Source organism: Acomys minous, assembly GCF_964271855.1.
Source record: "Acomys minous genome assembly, chromosome: 8".
NCBI lineage: Eukaryota > Metazoa > Chordata > Mammalia > Rodentia > Muridae > Acomys > Acomys minous.
Genome location: NC_140489.1, coordinates 105292446 through 105307777, shown reverse-complemented (window position 1 = coordinate 105307777; position 15332 = coordinate 105292446). Strand labels below are relative to the sequence as shown.

The 15332-nt window shown below is 44.1% G+C and overlaps 1 long non-coding RNA gene across 2 annotated transcripts; it reads left to right on the top strand.

The window, feature by feature from the left end:
* The first annotated feature begins 24 nt into the window (after positions 1-24).
* Positions 25-1751, top strand: LOC311603815. 2 transcript variants are annotated; one of them, XR_014781271.1, is made up of 3 exons: positions 25-180; positions 1172-1323; positions 1620-1751. It is a non-coding gene; the product is annotated as an uncharacterized lncRNA (long non-coding RNA). The 2 variants fall into 2 exon arrangements; XR_014781272.1 differs by having other exon boundaries at positions 1156-1323.
* Positions 1752-15332: the final 13581 nt, after the last annotated feature.

Sequence of the window (15332 nt, the reverse complement as noted above, 5' to 3'; positions counted from 1 at the left end):
TACCAGGAGGAATTGCTTACTAGGCATGAACAACTGTAGGGACACAGAAAACTAAAGCAGAGTAGAGGCAATGACTTCAGGACGTGGCTTGGAGGAAGTGGCAAGCTGACAGCGGACCCTTACCCAGTAGTATTATGTGCATCTCCTCCTAAAGCACGATGTGTGTGACGAGAGGTCAGGGTAAGTTCTATAGCCTGGACTGTTAATTCTGAAGCAATATGATAAGATCCCTTCGTCCTTTCCTCCCTCCCTCCCTCCCTCCCTCCCTCCCTCCCTCCCTCCCTCTCTCCTTTCCTCTCTCTTCTCTCCTTCCCACCCTCTTTTCCTTCCTTCCTTCCTTTCTTCTTTCTTTTGAGACAGGGTTCCACTTTATAGACTAGCCTGGCCTGAAATTCACTATGTATTTTACCCTGTCCTCAAACATAATACACTTCTTGCAATGACCCCTCCACTGGAGTCTGTGTGACAATTGATACTGCACAACACAAGGCGATGACCCCTACCCAAGGGAGAGCCTCCTGGAATGGGTTTGATGTTCCTGCCAGGAGTAACTGATTGGAGCCACCCCCCCCTCCTTTTTTCTTATTCATTTCTTTTGGAACATTCTGTCTAACCTACTTTCTTATCAGAACTTTTCAAATGTAACCGTGTTGCTAGGAGACACCCTAGCACCCTAACTTGGGGCTGTAGCCAAGGGTCATTCAGGTAATATTATCACCAAGTTCCGTTCCACTTGTTAATAAAAGCATGGCTAAGGATTAATCATAGTTTATATTATGACTTACAAATAAAGTGTTTAAGAAAGCTCCAGATAGTGACGAGAAGAGCTAAGAAAAAACTGTCTTGACTCAGATGTTTGGCGTAATGAGAGAACACTGACCTTTGATAAAGAGGGCACATGCGTACTGACACCAATCTAATGACTTAAGAATGATGATTCAAGATTGATGCCAACATTATTACTCTGCATCCTGTATTTTGAATTGTATGAAAAAAATGTAATGACAAAAAACAACCCCCCACCCCCCCACCCCACCCCCCACCCCCCATTTCAAAAAAATGTGTATAAAAACCTAGCTTGCTTGCCTGCAAAATACACTCAGATTCAAACACTACCTCTGGGCTTGTCTGTTTGTCACTTTGCCTATCTTTGAGAACTCCCGTTCCCAAGGACGTATATGGAACTGAGACGGTCCGCGGCAACTTCTCCCACCTCAGCATCTTCTGGAGTGTTGGGATTACAGGCCTACACCACCAAGCCTGGCAGGATTGGCTCTTCAAGTCCTAGGAAATGACAGTGGTCTTCAGGAGCTCCTGCCACAGGTAATGGCTGCTGCCATGGTGAAGCAGCTCGGTGGGTGAAGCAGAGAGGCAGGGTCTCCTTCACTCTCCGGCCTACCGGTGTCTCTGGAGGGCCCCATGGCTAAGGGAAGGCGTTGTCTCACACAGCTTGAAGCCCTGCACCCTCACGTCGATTACTTCCTTCAGCACAAGATTGGACTTCCTAAGCGCCGAGGAGGCAGGCTGTAGCTGGTTCTTTTATGGAAGCTTCCATCCAGGTCCAAGAATAAACTGCTATTTCTGTTCTTTTACATTGGGGTGGCAACATGGACCGTCAGGCAAAAGCACGTACCGGACAAGCCTGACAACCTGACTTTGATCCGTGGGACTCCCAGTGGAAGTCCCGGAAGTTGCCTCTGAGCTCCACATGTGGCGTGTGGCACTACATTTGCTGAGCTTTGCTTATGCTCTAGGGTAAGGCCTCTGCTGCTCCATAGCCCCTTGGAGGTACTTTCTGTTGCGGTCGAACACTCGTCAAATGTCCACCAGATACCGTTGATTGATGGTGTGGTTAATTTTTATTTTTTAAAGATTTATTTTTTATTGTTAAAGAGAGTCTGTGTAGCTGTCTGAGTGTGGGTATGGTAGTGTGAGGGCAGATGCCCATTGGACCCAAAGGTGTGGGGCCACGTCGGAACTGAAGTTATAGACAGTTGGTGAGCTGCTTGATGCGGGTGCTGGTCCTCTGGAAGAGCAGTGCATGCGCGGAAATGCTGAGCCGTCTCTACAGCCTGTGGCAGCTAAGTTTGAATCTCAGTGTGGTTGGAGAGTAATGAAGACCTGGGAGTGGTGTAGTGGGCTGTTTCCAGAGGGGAGTAGCTAAAGGAGAAAGAGCCACATTAAATGCAGGCACCTCATCCCACAGGACCAGGACCCTAATGATAAAGGAGAAGAGTCTCTGTCTCTCTTCTCCCCTCACCCCTCCCACCTTGCCCTGTTTCCTCCACACCACCGTGTGTGAGCAGCTTGTCCCGCCACACCTTCTGTGCCGGGATGGATGGAAGCTTCTGAAACATGAGCTAAAATGAATTCTTCTGCTCTTGAGTTATGTCAGGCAATTGGTCACAGAAATGTGAAATGGACACATTATTGATATCTCTGTCGATCTTTCGTACTTTTCTCTGACATTTACTTAATCGGATGGTAGTATAAAAGGTTGTAATTTTTTAAATCTGTGGTGCTGGAGATCTTAGGGCCTCCCACATGCCAGGCACGTCTTCCACCACTGAATGGAGCCACTTCAGCATTATTTTATTAACATTTTCATAATATATCATTTTCTGCCTTTTTTTAAACTTCCAAATACCTTTTACAAATACATTGCATTGTTGTATTTGGGTTTTGTTTTGAGACAGTACCTCATCAGGACTGGGCTGACCTTGAATTCCCTATATAGATGGAGCTAAAAGCTCCTCAGCTTCCCTCCTCTGCCTCACACGAGCTGGGATTACAGACCTGCACCCCCTTGCCTGGCCCTGTTCCTGGCAGAAATACACTGTTGTGTTTAATCCCTATGATACTCTCTGTTTTTTAAAAAAACATAATCATATATAACAATAAAAGACACAAATGTTATATGTGTATGTTTTGTAGAATGACTGAACTAGGCTAGTTAGTGTATAAGTCACCTAAAATACTTAAGTATTTTCCCTGTCTGAATGCAACATTGTACCTTTTGACCAAAAGCTCGTTAATGTCTTCTCTTGCCTGTATTTAGGCCATTTGTATTTACTGCTATTAATAATTTGTTAGAGCTTAAAGGTGTGATTTTAGAGTCCAGGACAGCCAAGGCTACACAGAGACACCGTGGCTTAGGGAAAACAAACAAACAACAAGAAAAGTATGATTATATTCTTTTGTTTTGTTTGGTTCTTTTTTTGGGAACACTTTTGAGAAGTCCATTCTGTTTTATCTGTAGTGCTTTTAAGTGTGTCTTTGTTAGATTTTATTGTGGTTGCTGTAGGTATTATATGCACATAGTTTATCAGTATCCATTGCCGCCAGTGCTTTACCACTTCTAGTAAAGTGTAGACAGCTTAACTCCCTTTATTGCCCTCCAGCCAGTCCCACTTATAATTGTCTTAAATCTTCTACCTATGCCCAGAGCCATATTATATAGTTCTTGCTTCAACCATTAAACATAATGTAGGAAACTCAAGAGTGGAAGGAAACTTTATTGCATTTGCCTGTACTTTTGTTCTTTCTCTTGATTTTTCCCCTTAATGGCATGTTCCCTTTTACAAAGTCACTTCCAGCACTTTGGAGGCAGAGGTGGGAGAATGACTAGCATAAGGCTAGGCTCACTTCACAGAGCATTTTAATACAGTCCGGTATACAGGAAACTATCTCAAACAAAGCAAAGCACAGCACAGCGAAGTGCAGCACAGCACACACAGCACAGCATGCACACACAGCACAGCACAGCACAGCAAACCGCAGCACAGCACACACAGCAAAGCGCAGCACAGCACACACAGCACAGCATGCACACACAGCACAGCATGCACACACAGCACAGCATGCACACACAGCACAGCACAGCAAAGTGCAGCACAGCACACACAGCACAGCATGCACACACAACACACACAGCACAGCACACATAGCACACCACACAGCACACACAGCACAGCTCAGCATAGAACAGCACAGACAGCACACACAGCACAGCACACATAGCACAGCACAACACACACAGCATAGCACACACAGCACAGCACAGCACAGCACACACAGCACAACACAGCACACACAGCACAGCACAGCTTAGCACAGAATAGCACAGACAGTACATACAGCACAGCACACATCGCACAGCACAACACACATAGCACAGCACACACAGCACACACAGCACAGCTCAGCTCACCATAGCACCTCCAAAGACTGGACAGATGGCTCAGTCAATAGTGTTCTTACCCATGCTAGCCTGATGGGCTGAGTTGGGGTCCCTAGTACCCTCGTAAAAAGCTGTGTGTATTGATATGCACCTGCTGTTACCTTAGCTCTGGGAAGGCAGAAATGGAGGATCCCTGAAGGTAACTGGCTAGTGAGTCCTGTGTCCGTGAGCTCCAGGATCAGTGAGAGACCCTGTCTCAAAAAATAAGGTGGAGAAGGATGTCCACTTGTCTACTCCTAACACACACACACACACACACACACACACACACACACACACACACACACCCTATTCTCTTACCAAAATTCCAGGAAAGTAGCACCCTAATAGAAATAAAGATGTGTTTGTAGCTGGGCAGTGGTAGTGCACGCCTTTAATCCCAGCACTCGGGAGGCAGAGGCAGGCGGATCTCTGTGAGTTGGAGGCCAGCCAGTTTACAGAGTGAGTGTAGGACAGCCAAGGCTACACAGAGAAACCCTGTCTCGGAAAAAAATGTGTATGTAGTATTAGCAATAGAACACACACTCTATCACTGAGCTGTATTCCTAGCCCTGAAAAATGTAAAGTGTTTTGGATAGTAACCACTCAGCTCCAGGAAAATATCATAGGCCTGTTTCAGCCTTGCCCTCTCAAGCAAAGTTGAAGCAGAAATCCCGTATTTCCACTTTTCTACACAGCATCCTTCCCTGCTCTCTCCCCAACTACCTCCAGCTGACACAGTTTAGGGCAGGGCCAATGGGAGCTGGGCTTTCATTCTTGCTTATCGGTTGCAAGCATCATGTGGAGTTCAATACACACCACATGGATGCCAGGGGCTCTCCCACCACCAGGTGATGATGACATACCCCTGTGGTGTCATTGGCCATCCGAAGACCCCGAGCTCCCACCACTGCCCAGCAGCTCCAGGAAGTCCATACCCTGGATATCTCTGCAGGCCAGGAAGAAAATCTGAGGTTGCCCCATCAGGATCTAGTGAGATACAATATTTAAGTAAAACCCAAAACCCAGTATCTAAGATGCTTGATTTCAACTTCTTAAAACTTGCTCATCTGTCTTAATTATTTCTCCATTGTGGTAACCATGACCAACCCAACTTACAGAAAGAAGAGTTTATGGTGGGATTACAGTTTCAGAGGGCTAGAGTTCATGGCCATCATGCTGGTATTATCTAAGAGTAGTTAAAAGGGCTCCTTAATCAAAGAGAAAATTACCAGTTTCTTCAATAACCAACCTAGTCACAAAAATAAACTTAGAATTGAGGATCCTGTCTGTCCCTCCTGCCTGAAGTTTCTTTTTTATCAAGAGTCTGCCATTTTCCCTTGCAATTAAATCTGGCCTCATCCTTCATTTTCCTTTCCTTCTCTTAAAAAATTATCTATTTTGTGCGCGCACACACATGTGTGTGCCTCACTGCGTGGCTGTGGAGGTCAGAGGACACATTGTGGGAATCAGTTCTCTTTTTTTACCAGGTGGGTCCCAGGGATCAGACTCGGGTCATCAGGCCTGACAGCAAGCGCCCCTTACCTGCTGAGCCATCTCCCAGGCTCTCCTTTCTTTCTTATCCCATTTTTATTTTTTCTGGTCCATTGATTTCTGTGTATGATGTGGGAACTAGCGTCAGCTTCCTAGAGTGCATGTTTTGTCCTGGAGGTGGAGAGATGAAGGAAGCTTACCTGCTGAGACATGTTTGTTCTCTCAGTTTGCTTAAAGGGTAGTAAGTGTTTTTGTCAGGGTCTTTTCCGACAGGGGCAGGTGCTGAAGTTCCCTGGCTTTACACTTAACTTTATTGAACATTGCCATCTTGTGGATAGAGAGGGAAATACAGCCGAGAGAAAGCAACTCACGGACTGTGGGATATCAGAAAATAAGATGAAGATGTCCCCAGAGTAAACAGCCCTTCCTGAATGAAGGCTTTCGTTACTGATGTAGTGCTGTCAGGTTTCCTGGCTTGTGGCTCTGAATCACACGCATCCATTTGAAGGAGAGTGCTGTGGGAAGCACAAAACGTAAATGTTGGGGTTGCAGGGAACTGAGCTGAGTCAGCTTTCCTTTTAGGTGCTGTGTGACCTTGGGGAAGAGATATGATGTCTCTGAGCCTCCGTACAAAAGGAGATTGTTCCGGGGTCCTTCTAGAAAAGCCCACAAAAGGAAGTTGTGCCTGGATCTTTCTAGAAAGCCCAGGTAGGAAGAGTGTACCCACGAAACATTCTGTTCCTCATGAGTATAGCATTGAGGAAAGGGGTTGATTTGGGTTTAAGGGGTCGATGAAAGAGCGAGGTGAGCCGAAGAAGGGAGAATAGACATTTACAAGGGTGTAAAGAGCCAGGCAACGTGGAGGGCTCTCTCAGCTCCTTAAGAGCCCGTTTGTCCCCTCACTTTGCAAATGGTGGGACATTAGCTGATGAACAGTGTGAATGGGAGAGTCAGGTTTTGCTTGTTTATTTGTGTCTCACTACGTAGTCCTGTCTGGATGGGTTCTAGCTATGTGGACCGGGTTGGCCTTGAACTCACAGAGATCTGCTGCCTCTGCTTCTGGAGTCCTGGGATTAAAGCCATGTGGCACAGGCCTGGATGAATCAGGGTTTTAAAAATATGACTCCCTCCCTCCCTCCCTCCCTTCCTCTCTCCCTCCCTCCCTCCCTTCCTCTCTCCCTCCCTTCCTCCCTCCCTCCCTTCCTCCCTCCCTCCCTCCCTTCCTCCCTCTCTTCCTCCCTCCCTCCCTCCCTCCCTTCCTCCCTCTCTTCCTCCCTCCCTCCCTCCCTCCCCGCTCTCAGAACAATAATGCTGGAACAAGAATTATAGAGAGAGTAGAGCGACCATGAGCCTAAAAAGGAAGGCAGATTTTGTTTTATTTTGTTTACTTATGACAGGGTTTCGTGTATCCTAGCTAGGCTTTCAACATGCTAAATAGCTGAAGAAGACAATGAGCTTTTTAAATTAAAATCTGCTCATTTAGGGATGGAGAGATGGCTCAGTAGTCGAGAACACTGGCTGTTCTTGCAGAGGACCTGAGCTTTGATTCCCATCACCCACATGGCAGTTCCCAACTGCCTATAGCTCTAGCCTCAGGTCATCTGACGCCCTCTTCTGGCCCTTTCAGGCACTGCACACACATGCTGCACATACATGCATGCAGGCAAAACGCTTATAAAATAAAAATAAATTTCTTAAACATTTTATTCTTTTATTTATTTGTATGATGAGTGTACATGTTCATGTGAGTGTGTACACAGTGTGTGCATGGATATATATGTACACATGCATATGTGTGGAGGTCAGAAGTCTGTGTTGGGTGTCCTCTCCTATTGTGTCTCACCTTAGTTTTTGAGACAGCCTCTTACTGAACCGGAAGCTCATAGATTCAGCTAGGCTGTCTGGCCAGTGAGCTCCAGGGATCTGCCTCCCCAGAAATGGGGTTACAGATTTGCCCCACTGTGTCTGCCTTTTACATGGGTGCTTCAGATTCGAACTCAGGTCCTTCTGCTTGTGTGGCACATACTTGACTGATGAGTCGTCACCCCAGCCCTGGCCTTGTGCTTTTGATCTTCCCATTTCCTCCCCCAAATTCTGAAGTTACCTGTGTGTACCACCGTCTCCAGTGCATGCAGTGCTGGGTATGGAAGCCAGGCCTCATGCAAATTAGACAAAGACTACCAAATGAGGCACACCCGCAGTCTCCGCAGATTACCTTTAACATCCAGGTAGTAGGCGTTTGCTTAAGAACATTCTTCCACACCCATCATTTGAGTTATCACTCGCCATCAAGATAACGTGTGTGGAATTTACTGAGCCCAACACTATAAGGCACAGAACTTCAAATGAAGAAGACAGACACTCCCTGCTCTCTAGGACGTAGATGATGATGATGATCAAGTGTCACCCCAAGCTCCAGATGGAAAAACAGCTGCTGGGGAAGCTGGGGACTTCCTTGCTGGCGTGTGGCCAACTGGTGTGTGACTGAGGTCAAGCTGCCTGGCGAGTGCCCCATGCAGATTCCAACAGCATGCAGACCTAGCATAAGCTTTCACTCTGGAAATACCTGAGTCAGAGGCACCTTGGTGGTGTGTATTCACATCACATACGTCCAGACAGACCTGTGTCTTCTCAGGGTGGACCTGAAGTGGTGGAGAGCAACCAACCGAAAGGTAGATATGAGTGAAACTCTTCTGTTTGCTGAATACTCTTCAACTGTGTTTGGGCCACCTTTCTGGAATGTTCCACAGTCCTGAAAATGAGCCACTAACTCTCATTTTTAAAATTTATCTCTTAAAACATGAGCTAGGAGTTTTTGTTTTTGTTTTTTAAGCTGCAGAAATGAATTGCAGCCATCAGAAGGAAAAATAACTATATTTATGGAGTATATTACAAAATCACCTGCATGTTTATACACACACACACACACACACACACACACACACACACACATGCAAACACAAACACAATCAACATTAGTCACACCTTAACCCCGGCAGCTCCTAAGCCTCCTGGTTGCTGTGTTGTTACTTACTCATTTTTATTAGCTTCTCAGTCTCAACAAAACTGTCAGAGTTCAACGTTAACATTCCCTGTGCTTCTGACTCCACAGTCCCAGACCTCAGCTCGGCTCTCTGTAAGGTGCTGGAAGTGGACTAAATGGTCTCGGAGAGCCCTCCTGGTTTTCAGCGCTGTTCCCTCTGCCTCTGCACCCGATGCCTTGGTTGCTTGTTTCCTGCGGAAGCAGACTCTGAAGTGAGCCTTCCGTGCAAACATTTCTTTTCTAGGCAAGCATTTTATTTGAACAGTGAAGCTCACAGAGGAATGCGGAAGTAGAACAGGAAAGGGAGGAAGATAAGACAGAATTTTTAAGCAAGTTACTATTGATACCACTGTGGGATTCTGGGACTCAGTGGGGAGAAGAATTTGGTACATTTATCACCCATTCTCCCCATCTGCTGTTGGCCGGGGGCTGCTCCCCTGGTACCACCCTTTACGCCAGTGGTTCTCAACCTCACGGATGCTGTGACCCTTTTATATAGTTTCTCATGCTATGGTGATCCCCCCAACCATAAATTTATTTTCATTGCTACATCATAACTTTAATTTTGCTACTGTTATAAATCATAATGCAATCTTCATATTTATGGAGATAGAAGTTTGCCAGAGGGGTCTTGATCCACAGGTTGAGAGCCACTGCTTTAGGCACTCTTGGTTTTTTTTCCTGGTCAGCAGGAATCTCTGGTAGCCAGGTAAAAGCTGCAGGCAGAGGGAGTTACTAGTGCTCTGCCTTTTCTGTGTACAGATAAGTAGTGAAGAAACAGGGTGTGTCTAAAAGGTCGCTTTGGAAAGGTCAGACAGACATGCTTTTGCTTGTAGTGTTGTTCTGCCCTCTGCAGCTGGGCCCGTCACCATGCAGCACTGAAGGGTTTACACAGCACGAAGCCTTGCCTTCTGAGAGAAGCTAAGGGTCCCAGGATCACCCTAGAGCCTCAAGCCCCCAGCTAGGGCCATCTGCACTAACTTCCCTGTTGTTAACTGTCCTAGAGTAACTTGAGCTGCAAACACTGCTTTCTGTCTTCCTCCTGCTGTCCGAGACATTGTAAGAGTGACACTGCCTTCCTTGCATGATGCACTCAGCCAGCACTCCGTAGTTGCTCCCCCCTGCTCCGTGAGCCTGTGGGAGCTGGCTTCCAGTTCACAGTGACACTGATGTTCTGGGATCTCTGGTGTGACCCAGTGTGTCAGGCCTCTATTCTGTCTAAAGAAATGTCTTGTTTTGTTGTAATTTTTCTGTTTTGGTTTTTTGAGACAGGGTTTTTCTGTGTAGCCTTGGATGTCCTGGACTCTAGACAAGGCTGGCCTTGAACTCAGAGATCAGCCTGCCTCTGCCTTTCTGAGTGGTGGGTGGGATTATAGGAGTGTGCCAACACGCCTGGCTCTAAAGAATTTTTTAAAAAAGTACCAAGTGTATTATCTGATTTCCTTCCACGACTCTTTGTTCTTTGCCCAATCTCAGCCTCTCACTTTTGTGGCCAGACATGATACCCTATCCAGACCTGCCATGGCATACTCTTCCTGTGTTGTCTCAAGCGTTCTGCTTTGAGCAGCATGCTCTAACTTGCTGCGTCCTATCAGTAATAAACCCAGTGACTGCAAATCTACATGCTTCATCTCTTTTTCTCTTTAAGTTTAAATGGTGCTGGGCATCCAAATTCAGGTCCCCATGCTTATGTGGCCGGCATTTTACCAACTAAGCTTTTTCCCCAGTTCCTTTTTGTTTGTTTTATTTTTCTTTTTGGTGTGCTTATGAAATTAAACTCATGGCCCTTGGAGGATGCTGGGAAAGCACTCTACCAATGGAGCTACATCCCCAGCCTCCGTATTGTTTTTTAGGATAGGGTCTTACGCTGTAGCCAAGGTTGGCCTGTAACTCAGTCTATAACCCAGCTGGCCTTGTTCACACCGCAGGCAATCCTTCACCCCTGCCTCTCTTTCAATATGTCTTATTCTGCATTTGATGTCAGGAAGTTACATTGGTTCTAGCTCCGAAATACACTCAAAACTCGACTGTTATTGCGTCGACACCACACCAACTCTGATCTTCTCCTTCATTGCCCATTTATGTTATTGCAGGATTCTTTTGGGACAACTTTGTGCCTTTACAGTCTATTTTCTGCAAAGCAGCCCCAGTGATGCTTCCAGAACAGGACTCAGATTATGTCATTTCTCTATTAAAAAGTATCTAAAAATCCCAGTTGTCCATCAGTGTAAAAGCCAATGGCTTTACATCAGCCTACGAGGGTCAGCATCATTTGGCTTATTTGATTTCTTGGCCCCATCACTCTTTTTTTTATTTAAAAAATATGTTTATTTGTGTATGTGTGTACATGCATGTGCTCACGAGTGCATGCGCAAGCATTTGTGCGTGTGTGTGTGTGTGTGTGTGTGTGTGTGTGTGTGTGTGTGTGTAGGTGATGCATACATATGCCTTTGGAGGGCAGAAGAGGGTGTCTGTTCTCCAGGAGCTGAAGTGACTTGAGATCACGGAGCCCCTAACATGTGTGTTAGTAACTGAACTCAGTTTTAATAACAAGTGCCTTCAACCACAGAGCCCTCTCTTCAGCCCTCTGCAGTTTTGTTTATGGACAGTACATAGTTGTGCAAAGGTTCATGGGTGCTAAAAAATTATATTCTCTGATGTTGAGTGCAAAGTTCTGAATACAAACTGCTGTCTTGACTATATAATTTAATGTTCAAATTATGACCTGCTTTATGGTGAAAGAGGTCTGCTGGTAGCTAGTCATGGCAACAGGTAGTACCAGAACTACACTGGGCTAATCAAGGCAAGGTCGGAGTTGCTCATCAGCTCCAGTTAATTGCTCTAGTTCAAGCTGTCAACGTCGTGCCTGTTTTCATCTGCTTGATCTATAAGCTCTTTGGGAGATGATGTTAAAACCTCTTGACGAATACAAGCTGATGCACTGTCACTTAGATGTCCGTCTACGTCACTGTGGTGTTGGGTGGTTGGGAGCTCCCTCAGTCTTCCCAGTCTTACTCATTTTCTTAACTGTAGGAAATTTAGCTTCAGCATTTTTTCAGATGGGAGCTTCTTATCTCTGTTCTCTTCTTTCCAGATGTCGACCTTCTGCCTTTGCCCTCCATGCGTCGGTGACTCCTAGTTAGTCTCTCATATCTTTGTTTTTGCTGCTTAAACTTTAGTCTAATATCCAAACTGCCCTTAGCTATTATAATAATCAAATCTAATGTTTCCACATGACTCTTTTTATTACTTTCAATTTCTGCTTTGCACTACTAATATCTTTGCTTACTAATACTCTTCAAGCTTTAGAAGAATGCCTGGCTCACTTGCTCCAATATTTTTGTCTCTCTCTCTCTCTCTCTCTCTCTCTCTCTCTCTCTCTCTCTCTCTCTCTCTCACACACACACACACACACACAGACATTTCTCTTCAATTTGTTGACTTTGTTTGAGATTGCTGTAAATCTCAGGTGTCTAGTTAACCTGCCTCTGAGCTCAGACTCCACTGGGGATATCAGATGCTTTGCTGGTAATATGCATTTAGAAAAGAGTTTTTGTTTGCCTTTTGATTACTGAATCCATTGCCTTGTGATCAGAAATATGAACTATTTCACATATATTCTTTGAAATTTAGAGAAATTTGCTTTAAGATCTTTATAAAATTCACCCAACTTTTGTAGAAGTTCAACACATTTCTAACCATTGGGGTAATCATTTTATAAGTCTCAAAGTTTATACATGGATTGATTGCTCAACTCATCTATAACACTCATTTCAATAAATGAGAAAAATATATTAGTATCCTACACACTATCATGTTGAATTTACTAATTCAAATAGAATTTGGTTGGTCTGTTTTGAAGTTTATAAGTTGCATACAAATGAGAAACAGTGTATTTCCTAGGAATCAAAACTTCTTTCATTGATGAGTTCATTTTAGTTTGCACTAACTTTTCCCCTGTTAATGTAGCTAACTTGACATTAGCTATCTATCAATTAATATTCATATAGTATATCTTTGGCCACCTTCTACTTTTAAAAATATTTTATTAATTTATTCATATTACATCTAAATTGTTAGCCCATCCCTTGTATCCTCCCATTCTTCCCTCCCTCCTGCTTTCCCCGTACTCCCCTCCCCTATGTCTGTGACTCCCCTCCTCTATGTCCCCCCTGTATTTGCTCATAGGGTATCAAGTCTATGTTCAAAGCGGCCTTATTCATAATCGCCAGAACATGGAAACAGCCTAACTGTCCCTCAGTAGAAGAATGGATAAAGAAACTGTGGTATATTTACATTATGGAATACTACTCAGCTATTAAAAACAAACAATTCCCGAAATGAGTGGACAAATGGATTGAGCTAGAAATGATCATAATGAGTGAGTTCACCCAGAAGCAGAAAGACTCAAATGGTATATACTCACTTATATCTGGACACTAGCCCAAGGGGCATGTCCCATGAAAGCCTTCTACTTTTTAAAAAATTTTTTCTTTTTCTTTTTTCTGAGACAGGGCTTCTCTGCATAGCCTTGCTTGTCCTGGACTTGTTGTGTAGACCAGGCTGGCCTCGAACTCACAGTGATTCCCCTGCCTCTGCCTCCTGAGGGCTGGGATTATAGGTGTGCACCACCACTGCCCAGCTGGCCACCTTTTACTTTAAAAATTTCTGGGCTCTAATATTTTGAGTGTACCTCTTTAAAACAGCACATATTTATCATTCAAAAAGAAAAGTTATTTTTAAAATAAGTGTAATCAATTTCCCCTTTTTATATTATGGGTTGTTTGCCTACATTTCCAATGTTTTTCTTCCTTCTGACTTACCTATCATTTAGACTTGCTTCTTGTTTAATTCCATTCATCTAGGTTGCTTTGGAAGTTACTTTTCTTTTTTCTTTTTTTCTTTCTTTCTTTTTTTTGATAAGCTACATTTAATTGATCTGCTTATTTGGTGTGGTGTGTGTGAGCATACATACACCTGTGTGAGTGTCTGCCATATGTGTTTGGGTGCTTGTAAATCCTGGAGATTCCTTGGAGTTAGAGATAGAGGCAACTGTGAGCCACCTACTGTGAATTCTGGGAACTGGATTCAGATCCTCTGGAAGAGCAGGCAATACTCTTAGCTGCTGATGTGTGCCTCCAGATCCACCTCATCCCCTCTTTTTATTAAGTAGCCTAGGCTAACCTTTAATTCAGTATATGACCCAGACAGGCCTTGAACTTAGAACACCTAACATCAACGTTGCCACCAGTACTGAGTTTGCAGGTAAGAACCACTTTTCCTTTAAAAAAAAAAAAGTGGGAAGAGAAATAGCCAAAACACAAGGATAAATCTCCTCAAATTTACCTATGAAAAAGAACAGTGTATAATTTGAAGGCTTCAAAATAATAAAAATGCAATATAAGATCTCTAGTAGGGAAAGACAAGAGGAATTAAGGGGAAACATTTTTTCAGGAAGATAATCACAATGTTTAGTAATTTTAGTTTTTATCTTAAACATATATTTCTGGGGTGAGGGAGGGTGCAGCATCGTGGCTGATAGGGAAATGATCTGAGTGAGGTTAGGATGAAACTTGAGTTCAGCTCGACTTTGTTAACCAGGGCTTGGCCAAAACTTTTGGAGGCTGCCACCAAGTGGTTTACTTTTCACACATTTAAACACAATAAAACTTTGGAAAAAGGTTACCATGTGACAGTTATCACAACAAGGCTTTAGTTGTGCCTGCATGGAAACTCCTTTGCAGAGTATAGCTCTTTAGCAAAAGCCCTGTGACCTTTTCCACTAGAATGGATTCTATTGTGTGAGAAACAGCGCTCAGGAGTCTGGCTATGGAGGAAGGGTTTGTAATAAGCAAAATAGCAAACTCTTTTTGCAAAGTACATGGGGCCTCTTTCATGAGGATGAGTTCTATTGACCCCAAGACAATGCCCAGGATTCTGGGGTGTTTACTGAGGGCTAGCTTACAGAATATTAAAGACTACCAGGTATTAATTAACACATCCGTTCTCAGCTTTCTGGATGAAAAACTAGTGTCATTTCTTAAGAAAAAGCATGCGTGTTTAACAATCTGGTTTCTCTAGTGCTTATCTTTGAGCTCATGCCCTCTACAATGTACATTAAGATATTAAAATGTCAAGAGCACCTATTAAAATTAAATCATTATATAGCCATTTTAAATTCTCATTTTTATACCCATAGATTAGTGCCCCCCCCTTTTTTTCCTTTTTATAAAACAGTTTATCTTCTCCCTGAAGTATTTTTAGAGTTTTCCTTTCCTTTTGTAAACTCAGAGAATACTTTATTAGTTTCGGTAACCAAACCCATGGAGGCTTCTTCAGTGAATATAGTCAATGATCCAGCACCTGGGAGGCTGAGGCAGGAAGACTGTGAGTTCAAGGCCGACCCGAGATACATAGCGGAGACCTGGTCTCAAAACCAAAAGAAACAAACAAACAAAAATGTTGATGTGCTTTCGGCATTTATTTACTTGAAACTGCACATGGAATGAGAGTTGGCGTGGACTCTGGTTTGTCTCTGTGTACATCTGTGTGACTGGCGCAGGCCCATCTCTTGCA